The 11,949-nt window shown below is 56.8% G+C and overlaps 1 long non-coding RNA gene across 6 annotated transcripts; it reads left to right on the forward strand.

Annotated features, from left to right (window-relative positions):
* Positions 1-4,153: 4,153 nt before the first annotated feature.
* LOC109492388 lies at positions 4,154-9,850 on the forward strand. Of its 6 annotated transcripts, XR_006586755.1 has the most exons (6): positions 4,154-4,313; positions 5,174-5,637; positions 6,528-6,755; positions 7,771-7,890; positions 8,586-8,834; positions 9,716-9,850. It is a non-coding gene; the product is annotated as an uncharacterized LOC109492388 (long non-coding RNA). The 6 variants fall into 6 exon arrangements; XR_002146237.3 differs by lacking the exon at positions 6,528-6,755 and having other exon boundaries at positions 4,155-4,313; XR_006586758.1 differs by lacking the exons at positions 6,528-6,755; positions 9,716-9,850 and adding an exon at positions 9,219-9,356 and having other exon boundaries at positions 4,155-4,313.
* Positions 9,851-11,949: the final 2,099 nt, after the last annotated feature.

Here is an 11,949-nt window from a genome sequence, read left to right on the forward strand (position 1 = left end):
AGACTCACCCTTGGCACCACAGGTGGCTGAGATCGCTGGGGCAGCTTCTAGCTACTTTAGTGCTGCAGTCGTCTGGGGTCCCTGATCTGACCTCCCCACCCCCTCTATTCTGGAACTTCCAGATCTCCAGAGAGCGACCTTCCTCCCCTTCAATTTCCAGATTTCTCAGTGTTTGTGTAAGCCTGTAATTTCCTGCAATAAATCTCTTTCTACCCCCCAATACCTAAAGTAACTTCAATTTTTCTGGCCAGCTACCCCCTTCTGACCTTCCCTGGCATCAGCAGTATTTCCAGGAATCGTAGAACCTTAAAAATAGGAATCTGGGTTTAGTTATCAGATCAGGTTAAGTCTGAGGTAAGTAATGACTTTGTGACCATATGAGGCAGGCCGCAGAGAGTCCATGAATATAGTCACTAATGAAATATCACCTCCACTGGTTTGTGACGAGGGGCACATTGAAATGGCTTCCAGTGAGGCCGTTCTAGTGTCATTCCAATGAACGACAGCTTCCAGGGACCAAGGGCTCTCGCAACAGAGGGTTATGATGGCTTGTGAGCTGGAGACCAGTGAGGTCCTGCTGAGCACACTGGTGGGTTGGCAGCAAGGAAGTGACAAGCCGTGGCCCAAGTTCTCCACTCAGGGCACGGCCCAAGAACCGGAGTGCTTCTGTGGCTCTTCTGAAAAAAACCTTATTTTATTTCTTGTAGTTTTCAGGGCAATTTTTTTTAAAGAGGACCTCAAATTTCATCTAGCAGGCTAGGGACGCCTGGGTGGCTCAGTCAGTTGAGTGTCCGACTTCGGCTCAAGTCATGATCTCACGGTCTGTGAGTTCAAGTCCCGCGTCGGGCTCTGTGCTGACAGTTCAGAGCCTGGAGCCTGCTTCCGATTAAGTGTCTCCCTCTCTCTCTGCCCCTCTCCTGCTCATGTTCTGTCTCTCTGTCAAAAATAAATAAACATTAAAAAATTTTTTAATCTAGCAGACTAATGCATTGCAGCTGAAGTACAGTCCGTGTTTTACCAAGTCTCTTCAGTAAAAGTTAGGGCATTTATTTGGAAAGAGTGCGATCATGAGAACTGGAGTGGATTTTACTGGATGTGAGTCCCCTGAGCACCAAATCCCCTGGACCACCCCCACCAGCAGAAGCAGCCCTTTCTCACCATATGAGGTTGGTGTGTCCGTACCCGGGGACCCTGTGAGGACCTCGCCCAGGGGAACAACCAGGGGACAAGGTGGCAAGTCTCAAGTCTCACCTCCACCAACTCTCATGATTTCCAGATCGATGACTAGAGGCAGGGGTGAAAATGAGCACACGGTCACGCAGACACAAGGAAAAGACCACATACACCAAATGCAAGTTTTTGCCAACTTATAACAGGGGGAGCCCGGGGCATGTGTGGTAATAGGCTCTGAGAGATGAGGCCACAGAGGGGGCAACATGGCCCCGGGTCGGGTTGGACCGATCACCATGGGCTCATTTGCCAGAGACTCTGGGTTCGGCGAGTTTGTTCAAGAGCAGCTGGCGGTAGCTTTAGACGCTCGTTTGGTTGGTTGACTGAAGCTCAGACACAAAAGGAGATGTCAGACAGTCTTGGTATAATGGGAGGGAAAGAATGCAAAAGCACAGAGACAGCAATGCTAGAGGGCTTACTGCGTGCACCTGTTCACGCCCGAGTGTCTCTTTGGAGGAAACAGGCATTGGGTATGTGTTGGGGGGCGGGGAGCACCAGCATCCTTGAAAAGTTCTGTGGAATAAGGATGCTGGGGGGAGACACTCCTGCGGAGGCAGACTCCCTGGATTCAATGGCACAATGTGACCCTGGGTGTCAGAAGCCAGGTGGCACCGCCAGCCACAAGGCAGGTGTCATTGTCTCAACAAGTAACTGCCAGAGCAGTTTTTCCTGCAGGACCTCTGGCAGTGGCTAATTGCTCATGTCCCTAGGACTCAAAAAGACAAGTGACCTCCCAGAGTTTTCGCTGACCCCAATGAGCGACAGGGAACACCTGTAGTCTGGGGGTCCGAGAAATGACTCAGGTCAACACGGTGGAGACTCATGACCCTTCCCAGTCCCAGAACTGAGAGACGCACAGACACAGAGCTCCTGAGCGAGAGGAGTCCAGATCGGGGCGCCTGACGGGCCTAGTTGGAAGAGCATGCAACGCTTGATCTCATGGTCATGGGTTCGAGCCCCCCATGGGGTGTAAAGATTACTTAAATAAATAAAACCTAGAAATAAAAAGAGAGAGAGGGAGGAAGGAAGGAAGGAAGGAAGGAAGAAGGAAGGAAGGAAAGGAGGGAGTCCGGATCTCCTGTTGAAGGGCCGTGAGAACAGCACGGGTGGTGTAGCAGCTTGGGGCATCACACGTTCTGTCTAGCCCACCCCCTGCTGTCCTGACCCCAGGACTGGAGCCACAAGCCTCCCTGGAGAAGTCTGAGAGGAACATTTCAGTACGTACTGGCAGTAGTATCTCAGATTTCTATCATGTTTCCTTTTTCCTCATCTACTTGTCGTGCATTTTGGACACGACAGTGGGTTACATAAACATGGTCATTCTGTCCTCCAGATGTGGTCCGTGTAGGGGAACACAGGAAGCTCTTGTCGGACAAACGCTGTTCTCCGCGCGTGGGAGCTGACTGTGGAGGATGGCCGCCTTCACCTGGCAGGGACAGCAGTATACCTTGGCCCACTGGCCTGGGACTTGTGTCACGTCTCTGTTCTTGTCAAAGTACAGACCTCGGGACCCCCGATCACCCCACAGAACAGAAGGCCAGTTAAGTCTGCCGATGGCACAGCGGTGATCAGACCTGGAAGGAAGTAACAAATGTCCTGATGCCCTTAGGAAGACACTTGAGGCTGGATGGTGGGAGATAAACCCACGAAAACCAAGGACCCTGCCCTCTCAGTGCAGTTTAAGACGCTCTGAGGCCTGGGGTTGGTTAAGGTGCTCACAGCTGCTGTGTGCTCCCCCTGCCATGAGGACGGAGGCCTCGTTGGATTCTGGAGGGGTAATATACTATGTTTAGGGTGCTGTTCTGAACGGGCTCACAGGGACAGGTCCCTGGCAGGTTTGGGCCGCCTTCCGGGCCTCTGCACCGCGGCTCCACAGATCGAAGGTGTTTAAAGGGTCCGTGTCAGATGGGGATGCCATGCGGAGTCTCTGGCAGACCAGGCCTGGCATTTGGGAGGAAGGTCATGCCCTCGTCTGAAAACACCCACTCTGGACACTCGGCCCCTGGTTCTCCACTGGGCCTTGGTGGGGAGTGACAGCTAGGCCGGGGCCTCTAGGGACACCAGATCCGGCCATTACTCAGAGGGGGGACGCCAAAGGCTGGTGGGTCCTGTGTTGACACACGGCCCTCGCAGGAGCCCCCTGCTGGGATCTAAAACTGGGCCCCGTGTGCGAAGGGGACGGGCAGGGAGAGACCCAAGGGGCGGCCGCTCCAGGTTCACAGGTGGCCGCTTAGTAAGCAAGAGAACTTATGTGCGAGGCTCTTCCTGGGCAGCAGCAAGACGACGGGACCCCCGCACCCGCCTCCACCTCTGACAGGTTTATAACGAGGCCTTAACTGGGCTCGGTCACGTCTACTGTGCACATCACCACCTCCAGGCTGTGACCTTGAGCAGCCTCCGGGACGGGAAAGGCAAGTGGAACCCGCGTTCCAAGGACGGGGCGGGTGGCGGGGATGGGAGGAGCTCCCAGGTGCCGGGTCCAGGCTTCTCGATGACCTTCCCCAACATCCGGGGGCACACACTTGTTGCCAGCTTGGGTGGCTCACACTCCAGCCACAGCGCCATCTGCCGTGGACCGAATGTTTGTGTCCCCTCCCCCCAGTTCTTATGTCGAAGCCCTGATCCCAGAGTGGCGGCATCAGGGGGCGGGGCCTTTGGAGGGGGGGGGGGAGACGAGGGTGAGGAATCAGTGCCCTTGTGAGAAGGGACAGGACAGAGCTTGCTTCGCTGTCTCCCTGCCCCCGGTGGCACGAAGACGCAAGAGAAGACGGTCGTCCGCAAAGCAGGACGCGGGCCCTGACCAGACGCCACATCCGCGGGCACTTTGGTCTCACACCCGCGGCCGCCAGAGCTGCGGGAGACAAACGCTTGCAGTGGAGGCCACCGTCTGTGACATATTCGTAGCGTCACATCCCTACCATATTTATACCACCCAGCCAAGACACCGTCTTCCCCACAACGTGCACCTACGGCCTTCCGGGGCGCCCCACATGCAGGGGACCGAGGACAGGAAATCCGTCCGGTGGGCGGGGCCCGGAGTGGAAGCGGCTGAGCCTTTGCCTGTTCGTGGGAAGGGGCCAGTGGTTTGTTCGGACGTCCAGGACTTGGAAGCAGTCAGTCGGGAGGGTTGGTGACAAGGACGTCAGGGGCAGACTGTGTGGGTGGACCTTTCCAAAAGGGCATGAGGGGGTGGACGACGGGACCGGCCAGGGGATGTCGTGAGTCACGCCTGCTGCTCGCTCCCCGGGCTCATGGGCAGAGAGGTCACGGCGGCCGGGAGCTCCCCATGGCCTCAGATGGGGACCGTCCTCACCACGGCTGAATGGTCCCCACCACTGCTGGGGCCCGACTCGCCGACACCAGAGGCCAGGCAGAGCCCCCAAAACAGACCCTTCCCCAGAGGGAGAAGCCAGGCACCAGTGTGGATGGTTGACCTCCTCTGACCCAGACCTGGGCCTGGAGCCTTTGGGATTATCCGGGCTCAAAGGCCTGGAGGAGGAGGGAGGAGCTGGCGTGGGGGTGGGCGCAGGGCCTCCTCTATTCTGTTTGTCTCTGCGCCCCCCTCCCCCCCCCACCCGGGGAGCCCAGAGGGGACATAGAAGGATCCCACCCTCTTTTAAAGTCACGTCAGGGCTATCTAAGCAGCGCGAGTGCAGGACCCCTGCCCCTCCCCCGGCCTCCCACCCGGGTGCAGGGGTGCAGCCGCGAAGCTCCATCCACAGCCCCCCAGCTCTCTGCACCCCTCCTCTCCCCCAGGACCCCCTCCAGGCTGTTGCCTCCTGTTGCCAAACCCAAGGTCACACGTCCTGCGTCTTCCTGCTCCCCCTGCCTGGCGCTCCCCTGGCTTCCTCCTCGCCTCCCTCCCCTCCCTCTCCATCTGCTCTGGGCCCTGGTCTTCTGCCCTTTCTCACTTTCCTGTCTCACCCATGTCTCTCGCCCATAGTCACCTCTGCCACCCAGACTGTTCCCTGAAGCCCAGGCCGTCCACCAGCTGGCACCTTGACGTGTCTCCTCTGCATCCAGGGGCACCTTCGACGCGTCGCCTCTGCACCCAGGGGGCACATCGAAGCCGCGGTGTCCAGACTGCACTCCTGATGCCTCCCCCAGGCGGCTCCCTGCACGACCTCCCGCGCTTAGCTCCACAAATGGCAACCCCCCACCCCAGGGCTCAGACCCAAGTTGGGGGCACCCTTGACTCCACACCCATGCCTGGTTCTGTAGCAAGTGGTGCTGCCAGCTCCGCCCCCAACGCACATCCTGACACCACGCACTCCTCACCTGGCGGTCAGGAGCTTCCTCGCTCACTCACCGTCTCCTCCGCCTCTCCTTTGCCCCAGCCCTGGGGAGGTGTTCCAGCAGCCAGAGCGGTTGCACCCCAATATCATCAGCTTCTGTTCGGACCCTCCAGTGAGTAAACGACCCTCCGTCACCTGAGCCCCTGCCACCTCCCTGACTTGACCTCTACCTACTCTCCTGGCCACCCCCTAACTCTGGCCCTGTTGGCCTACTTGCAGGCTGCACACTCTGGGCCTGCTGCACCCCAGGACCATTGCACCTACCATCCTCACTCTCTGCAATCCTCCTCTCTGTAATTTGCACATGGCTGCCCCATCCAAGGTCTCAGTGCATCCTAACAGAGAGATCTCACTTTCCTCTCTGTTTACACACCACTCTCCCTACACGCACCAGAACTACGAGCACCTCCCTCCTTTATTCTCCCCTGCCCCATCCAGCCCCAGCAAGATAATATGCAATTTGACATTTCCTTCTGCATCTCCAGGAAGTCTCAAAGCTGGGGTCTCATCTGCCTTGTGCACAGAGGCCTCAGTAATACTTTCTGGATGCACATAACTTTGCTATTTGTTTCCTCAAAAATTTCAAATTGTGCTAAAATATACATAACATCAAATGTACCATTTTTAAGTGTGCACCTCAGTGGCATTAAGTGCATTCACAAATGCTGTGCAACTATCTGCTCTCCTCTAGTACCTTTTAACTGGTCACTTTCAGACATTATTCACTAACTTCCATTACGCTAGATGAGGATTAGCTCTGTTATAACTCTTTGCTTGTCCTTTCCCACAGACTCAATATAGAGAAAACTCTAATTTGAATCAATAGGCAATATTTATGCCATTTTGGCTAAATATTGTTCTTCCTAGTGAACAGATAGTGTATATTTCCTTCCTTGTACAGCTTATTGTTTTTCCTGGAGTTTGTTATTGCTGCATATTCTACTTGCATCAATTGTTATCCTTTTATCTTCAATTCTTTCCAATTGTTCTACCCTATTGTAGTAGTTTTCTATTGCTGCTATACCAAATTGTCACAAACTGAGTGGTGAACAACTTGAGAGACATGGGGACCAATGGAAAGTCCTAGAAACATCTCTGTGTGTCCAGTTGGAGCAGATCATGGAAGCCCTCCCATGAACACAGTGCCAGGCCAGGGACTGAGCATAAGTGAGGAAGAGCGTTACAGGGTTTCCGCCCTAGAACTGGAAGATGGTGCGCACCAGGGAGGAGGTATGACAGCAGCAGGTGTCACCCGATGGATATATGACATTAAGGGCAAAGGCACAGAATCAGTACCTGCTCCACCAGAGATGTGCCTCCTTGGCTCCCTCCGTCCCTGGAGTGCAGGGCCACCCAACTTCGTTTGGCACTCTGCCGCAGCATACAGGCCCTCAGACAAGCAACCGCTCTGAGACCGATTAAGTTCTGCAGTAAGCGTTTGCCTGCATGACACCAGACAGCCAGAGGTGTTTCCAGAGAAGGCCAGCCTCCAGCTGAACCTGGAAAGAGAGGGGGATATGCGTTCCTAGGGGGAAGAAGGGGGACCTGAAAAGTGGAGGACTATAAGGAAGGGCCAGCTGGCCGGCAGGGACAGCCAGCACAGTGAGGTGTGGCTGAGGGGCACACCTGGGAACAATGTTGGAGCAAGGCTTGCATCAGCAGACCAGGGCAGCACCATGGAGCCCGCAAGTCAGGCTCAGCCCCAGGGTAGGAAGCAAATCTGATGGGATGGGCACTCCAGATGGCTTGTGGGTAGGAAGGGGCTGGGTGTCGTGACAGTCAGGAGAGTCAGCCGAGACAACCCAGGATGAAACACGGAGAGGGCAGGAGGAGAGGCCACCAGAAGGTTCTAGAAGGACAGCAGGGACACTAGCCTGTGTTTGCGTCTGAGCCTGGGCCGCCTGCAGCCCCGAAGCCCACACCCAAAGGGCTCTGAAGTGCCTCAACAGCAGGCCGTGGGCATTCTGGGCATGTGTTCTGTACCTGAAAGGCCAGTCCCCGTGGTCACTGCCGGGCCCGGGGGGCGGGAGCCCACAGCCAGCATCTCGGGGGAGGGACAAAGGCAACAAAGACGGCAGCTGGGGCACCGAGCCTGTCCCCATGCAGCCAGCCAGCCTCTCCTCCCCCAGAGTCAGGCCAGATGGAGCAGCTGGGGCCTTGGGGACTCAGGGCCTTTGTGCCCTTGGTCCGGTGACAGCCACAAACCATCCATCAAACTGAAGGACCCTCATTTAAATTCTAATAGGAAAGGGGCCAGGAGGCAGGGGCTTCCCTGGGACTGCCCTCCCTGCCTCCCCCGCTGACCACCCTGCAAGCCAAGAGCCGTCCACACCAGCATCGCAAGGCCCCACAAAGCGGGGCGCACGTAAGTGGAGGGGGGGGTCTCCTCTGGGAAACTCGGGACACGTGTTTTTGGTGGCTTTCCCAGGGACCCACGTGAATCGTGCCACCTGCCACAGGAAAAGCAGCAAACTGCCCGGGTCAGCTGGCGGAGCTGCTCCCCGCCCCCCTCCGCACCCCCCCCCACCCCCGACACTGGAGGTGGGGCTCTGAGGCTGAGGCGGTAGACGTGCATCCCATGAGGGGCTGGATTTTCGGGGGAGCTGTCAGTCCAGCTGGCATCTTGTTTGTTGAGTTACAAATGCCCGTTCCCCTGGTGGTGGCACCCCACGCTGGGGTGCAACTGTGTGCACCGGTGACCGGGGCAGCCGCTCTGCCCCCGGGGCCTCCAGCTTAGCCTCAGGCCTTTGTTTTCATTCGGTCCAGAACGTGGGTGGTGGAGAGGGGTGCCAGCGGCCCGATGGGCAGGGAGGGGCCCCGAGGCAGCAGCACAGTGGGTAAGGGTAGCCTGAACACAGGTGAGGGGTTTGCAAAGCGGGTTCGGCAGGCATGGCAAGGACTTGGAATTTTATTGCAAAGAAATACGCAACCCAGGCCACATCCCCCTCCTGCGGACCCTCACCACCAACCAGAAGTGGGGGTGAGGGTGACGGGAAAGCCACAGACAACTCTCAGCTTTCTTTCTGCCTAAACAGCCGGGTGGTGGCTCTTCATTTACAGAGACAGCGTGGCTGGTGGAGCCGAGCCCACAGGGACACAGGGGGAGCCGTCTTTCTCCAGTGGCAGGTGACACACGGCTAGGACGCAGCTCACGAAGCCACGCGTCCACCCCGCGGCACCCTGGGCGGATCAGGGCCTCTCCTGAAATCAGAAAGTGCGCTGCGGCCTGACCGACTTCAGTCCACCCGGGTCAAAGCCTTTCCTCCCCGCCCGACAGAACCGGGGCTGGTGCCTCCGGTGGAGAAGGGGGTGAGCTCCTCGCCCCTCTCCTCCTTTCCCTGCTGCTTCTCTTGATTGGCTCCCCCGAGGGGATGAAGGAGGAGGGCGGGCTCCCCTCCTGCCACCCACAACCGTGGCTGCCCCCATGATGCTGTCTCCAGCAGGGCCCCTCCCCGGCAGCGCACCCACGGCCTCCTGCCGCCGCTTCCCTGAGCCACCCCTATTGGACCCCAGGAGGGGCTCCCCAGCTGCCTGGATCGGAAGCAGGGAGCCCTGTCCAAGGCCGGGCCGGGCTGTGCAGGGCGGGCGCCTCCCACCCGTGCGCGGCGGCCGAGGGCCTCTCGGGGGGAGCGGACTCTTCCCCACAGGCTTCTGGGCCGTGTTCTTGAAACACTGGCCGGCTGTCCTCTCCAGGGGCCTTATTCTAAGGCTGATGCTGAGGCGCCCGGGAGGCTCAGTCGGTTGAGCGTCCGACTTCGGCTCAGGTCATGATCTCGCAGTTTATGAGTTCGAGCCCCGCGTCGGGCTCTGTGCTGCCGGCTCGGAGCCCGGAGCCTGCTTCGGATTCTGTGCCTCCCTCTCTCTCTGCCCCTGCCCTGCTCACGCTCTGTCTCTGTCTCTCTCTCTCTCAAAAGTAAATAAACATTGGGGGCGCTTGGATGGTTCAGTGGGCTAAGAGTCTGGCTCTTGATTTCAGCTCAGGTCTTGATCTCAGGGTCGTGAGTTCAAGCCCCACGTTGGGCTCCACGTTGGACACGGAGCCTACTAACAAAACAAAACAAACAAAAGTAAATAAACATTTAAAAAAAAAGTTCTGGAGGTGGGCGGTGGGGACCGCAGCACAAGATGAGAATGCCACTCACTAGAACGGTTAAAACGGTAACTTTTATGTTATGTCTATTTCTCCGCAGTGAAAAATCAGCAAACAGACATCAGTTGTTGACGCACTGGCAGCAAACCATGGGAAATGGGGTTTGGAAACGAGATTTACAAAAGCGTCAAAAATACCCAATACCTGGGAAGCTAACAGAAAACGTGTAAGAACACCGTTACGGCACTTTCAGGGCGTTTGACGACCGTCACTGAGAATGGGGAAACCCACCATCTTCACGGACCGGAAGACTCAGTCTCGTTGGGGTGTCCGGCCCCCCAAGCGTTCCACCCACGTCTTACCGCAGAGTTTGGGGGGATGCGTGTGATGTCTACCGAGCGAGTAGGGCCGTGGTGGCCTCGTGAGATGGAGAAAGTGCCTCTGCGTTTCTGGTTCCCTGGGCTGTCACCATGAAAGTCTCAGTGCACTGGCGTGTGTAACAGACTCCCCAGCGCGGGGCCCCTCGCCTGCACACACCAGCCTCCTCTCCGGCCAGGCTCGCTCACTGACTCCAGTGGCCCTTGTTTCATTTAGGCAGCACAGAAACGACCCTGCCCTCGCCACGCGTGCGAAGCCTCCATCACTCTAGACGAGGAAACAGTGCTTCGCCCCGGGCGGGGGTGCAGGGGCGGGAGACAGCAGCGGTGCACGGCTCCTACGGGCTGTTTGTGTCTCCGCTCCCCCGTGACACGGTCCCTGGCTTTGTCTTTCACATCCTTATTTCCCTGGTGTGTGTCTGTGTGTACGGCCATGTGATTGTGTGTGTGTACCTCTGTGGGTATGACGATGCGTGTCTGTGCACATGTGTCTGCGTGTATCTCTGGTGGTGTGTCTGTGACTGCGTGCGTACCTCTGTGTGTGCCGTCATGCGGATCTGGGTCTGCGTACAAATTTCTGGGTGTGCATCTGTCTGTGATTGTGTGTGTGCTTGTGTGTACAGCTGTGTGTGTCTGTGTGTCTGTACAGATTTCTGGGTGTGTGTCTGTCTGGTTGTGTGCATGTGTGCGTGTGTACGATTGTGCATGTCTGTGTACTTGTGTGTGCTTGTGTGTCTGTAAGTCTTTCTGGGTGTGTGTCTGTGACTGTGTGTGTATCTCTGTGTATTATCACGCACGTCTGGGTCTGTGTACAGATTTCTGGGTGTGTGTCTGATTGTGTGCGTGTGTGTGTGTGCATGGCTGTGTGTGTCAGTGTACATGTGTCTGTACGTATTTCTGTGTGTGTGTCTGTCTGTGATTCTGTGTGTGTGTATGTGTGTATGTGTACAGATGTGTATGTGTGTCTGTCTGTGATTGTGTGTGGGTGTGGGTGTGTGTCTGTCTGTGTGTGTGCATCAGATGGCTATGTGTGTGTCTGTCTGGGTGTGTGTGTGACGGCTGTGTGTGTCTGTGTGTATGTGTCTCTGTGTGTGCGTGTGTGTGTGTGTGTACGGCTGTGTGTATCTAGGTGTGTGTGTGTGTCTGTCTGTGATTGTGTATGTGTGTGGGTGTGGGTGTCTGTGTGTCTGTCTGATTGTGTGTGTGTGAGAGAGAGAGATGGCTGTGTGTATGTCTGCCTGAGTGTGTGTGTGTGATGTTTGCGTGTGTGTGTATATGTATCTCTGTGTGTGTCTGTGTGTGTCTGCGATTGTGTATGTGTGTGGGTGTGTGTGTCTGTGTGTGTCAGATGGCTGTGTGTGTATGTGTGTGTGTCTGGGTGTGTGTGTGTGTGTGTGTGTGCATACAGCTGTGTGTGTCTAGGTGTGTGTGTGTCTGGGTGTGGGTAGGTGTGGGTGGGTGTGTATGGCTGTGTGTGTGTGCGTGTCTGTGATTGTGTATGTGTGTGGGTGTGGGTGTCTGTGTGTGTCTGATTGTGTGTGTCTGTGTGTGTCAGATGGCTGTGTGTGTATGTGTGTGTGTCTCGGTGTGTGTGTGTGTGTGAGAGAGAGAGAGATGGCTGTGTGTATGTCTGTCTGACATAACCCTAACCCTGTGTGTGTGTTACGGCTGTGTGTGTCTGAGGGTGTGTGTGTGTGTACGGCTGTGTGTGTGTGTCTGTCTGTCTGGGTGTGTGCTGAAGTGGGAGGCTCGCGCACGCCCGGCTCCGCCACCATCTTTCACCGGACGTCGGGCACCCGCCTGTGTAAGGGAGGCTCGGCGTGTTCCTCGGAGCCACGTGGGATGCCCTGCCACGTGGCCTCCCCGGTGTGGTCAGAGGGGTGTGGCCACCATTTCACACCTTCCTGGTCCTTGTTCCTTCCCGTGTCCTGCCTCTGGGGGGTCCGGTCAGGGCAGC

The sequence above is a fragment of the Felis catus genome, chromosome D1 (genome assembly GCF_018350175.1).
Source record: "Felis catus isolate Fca126 chromosome D1, F.catus_Fca126_mat1.0, whole genome shotgun sequence".
Lineage (NCBI taxonomy): Eukaryota > Metazoa > Chordata > Mammalia > Carnivora > Felidae > Felis > Felis catus.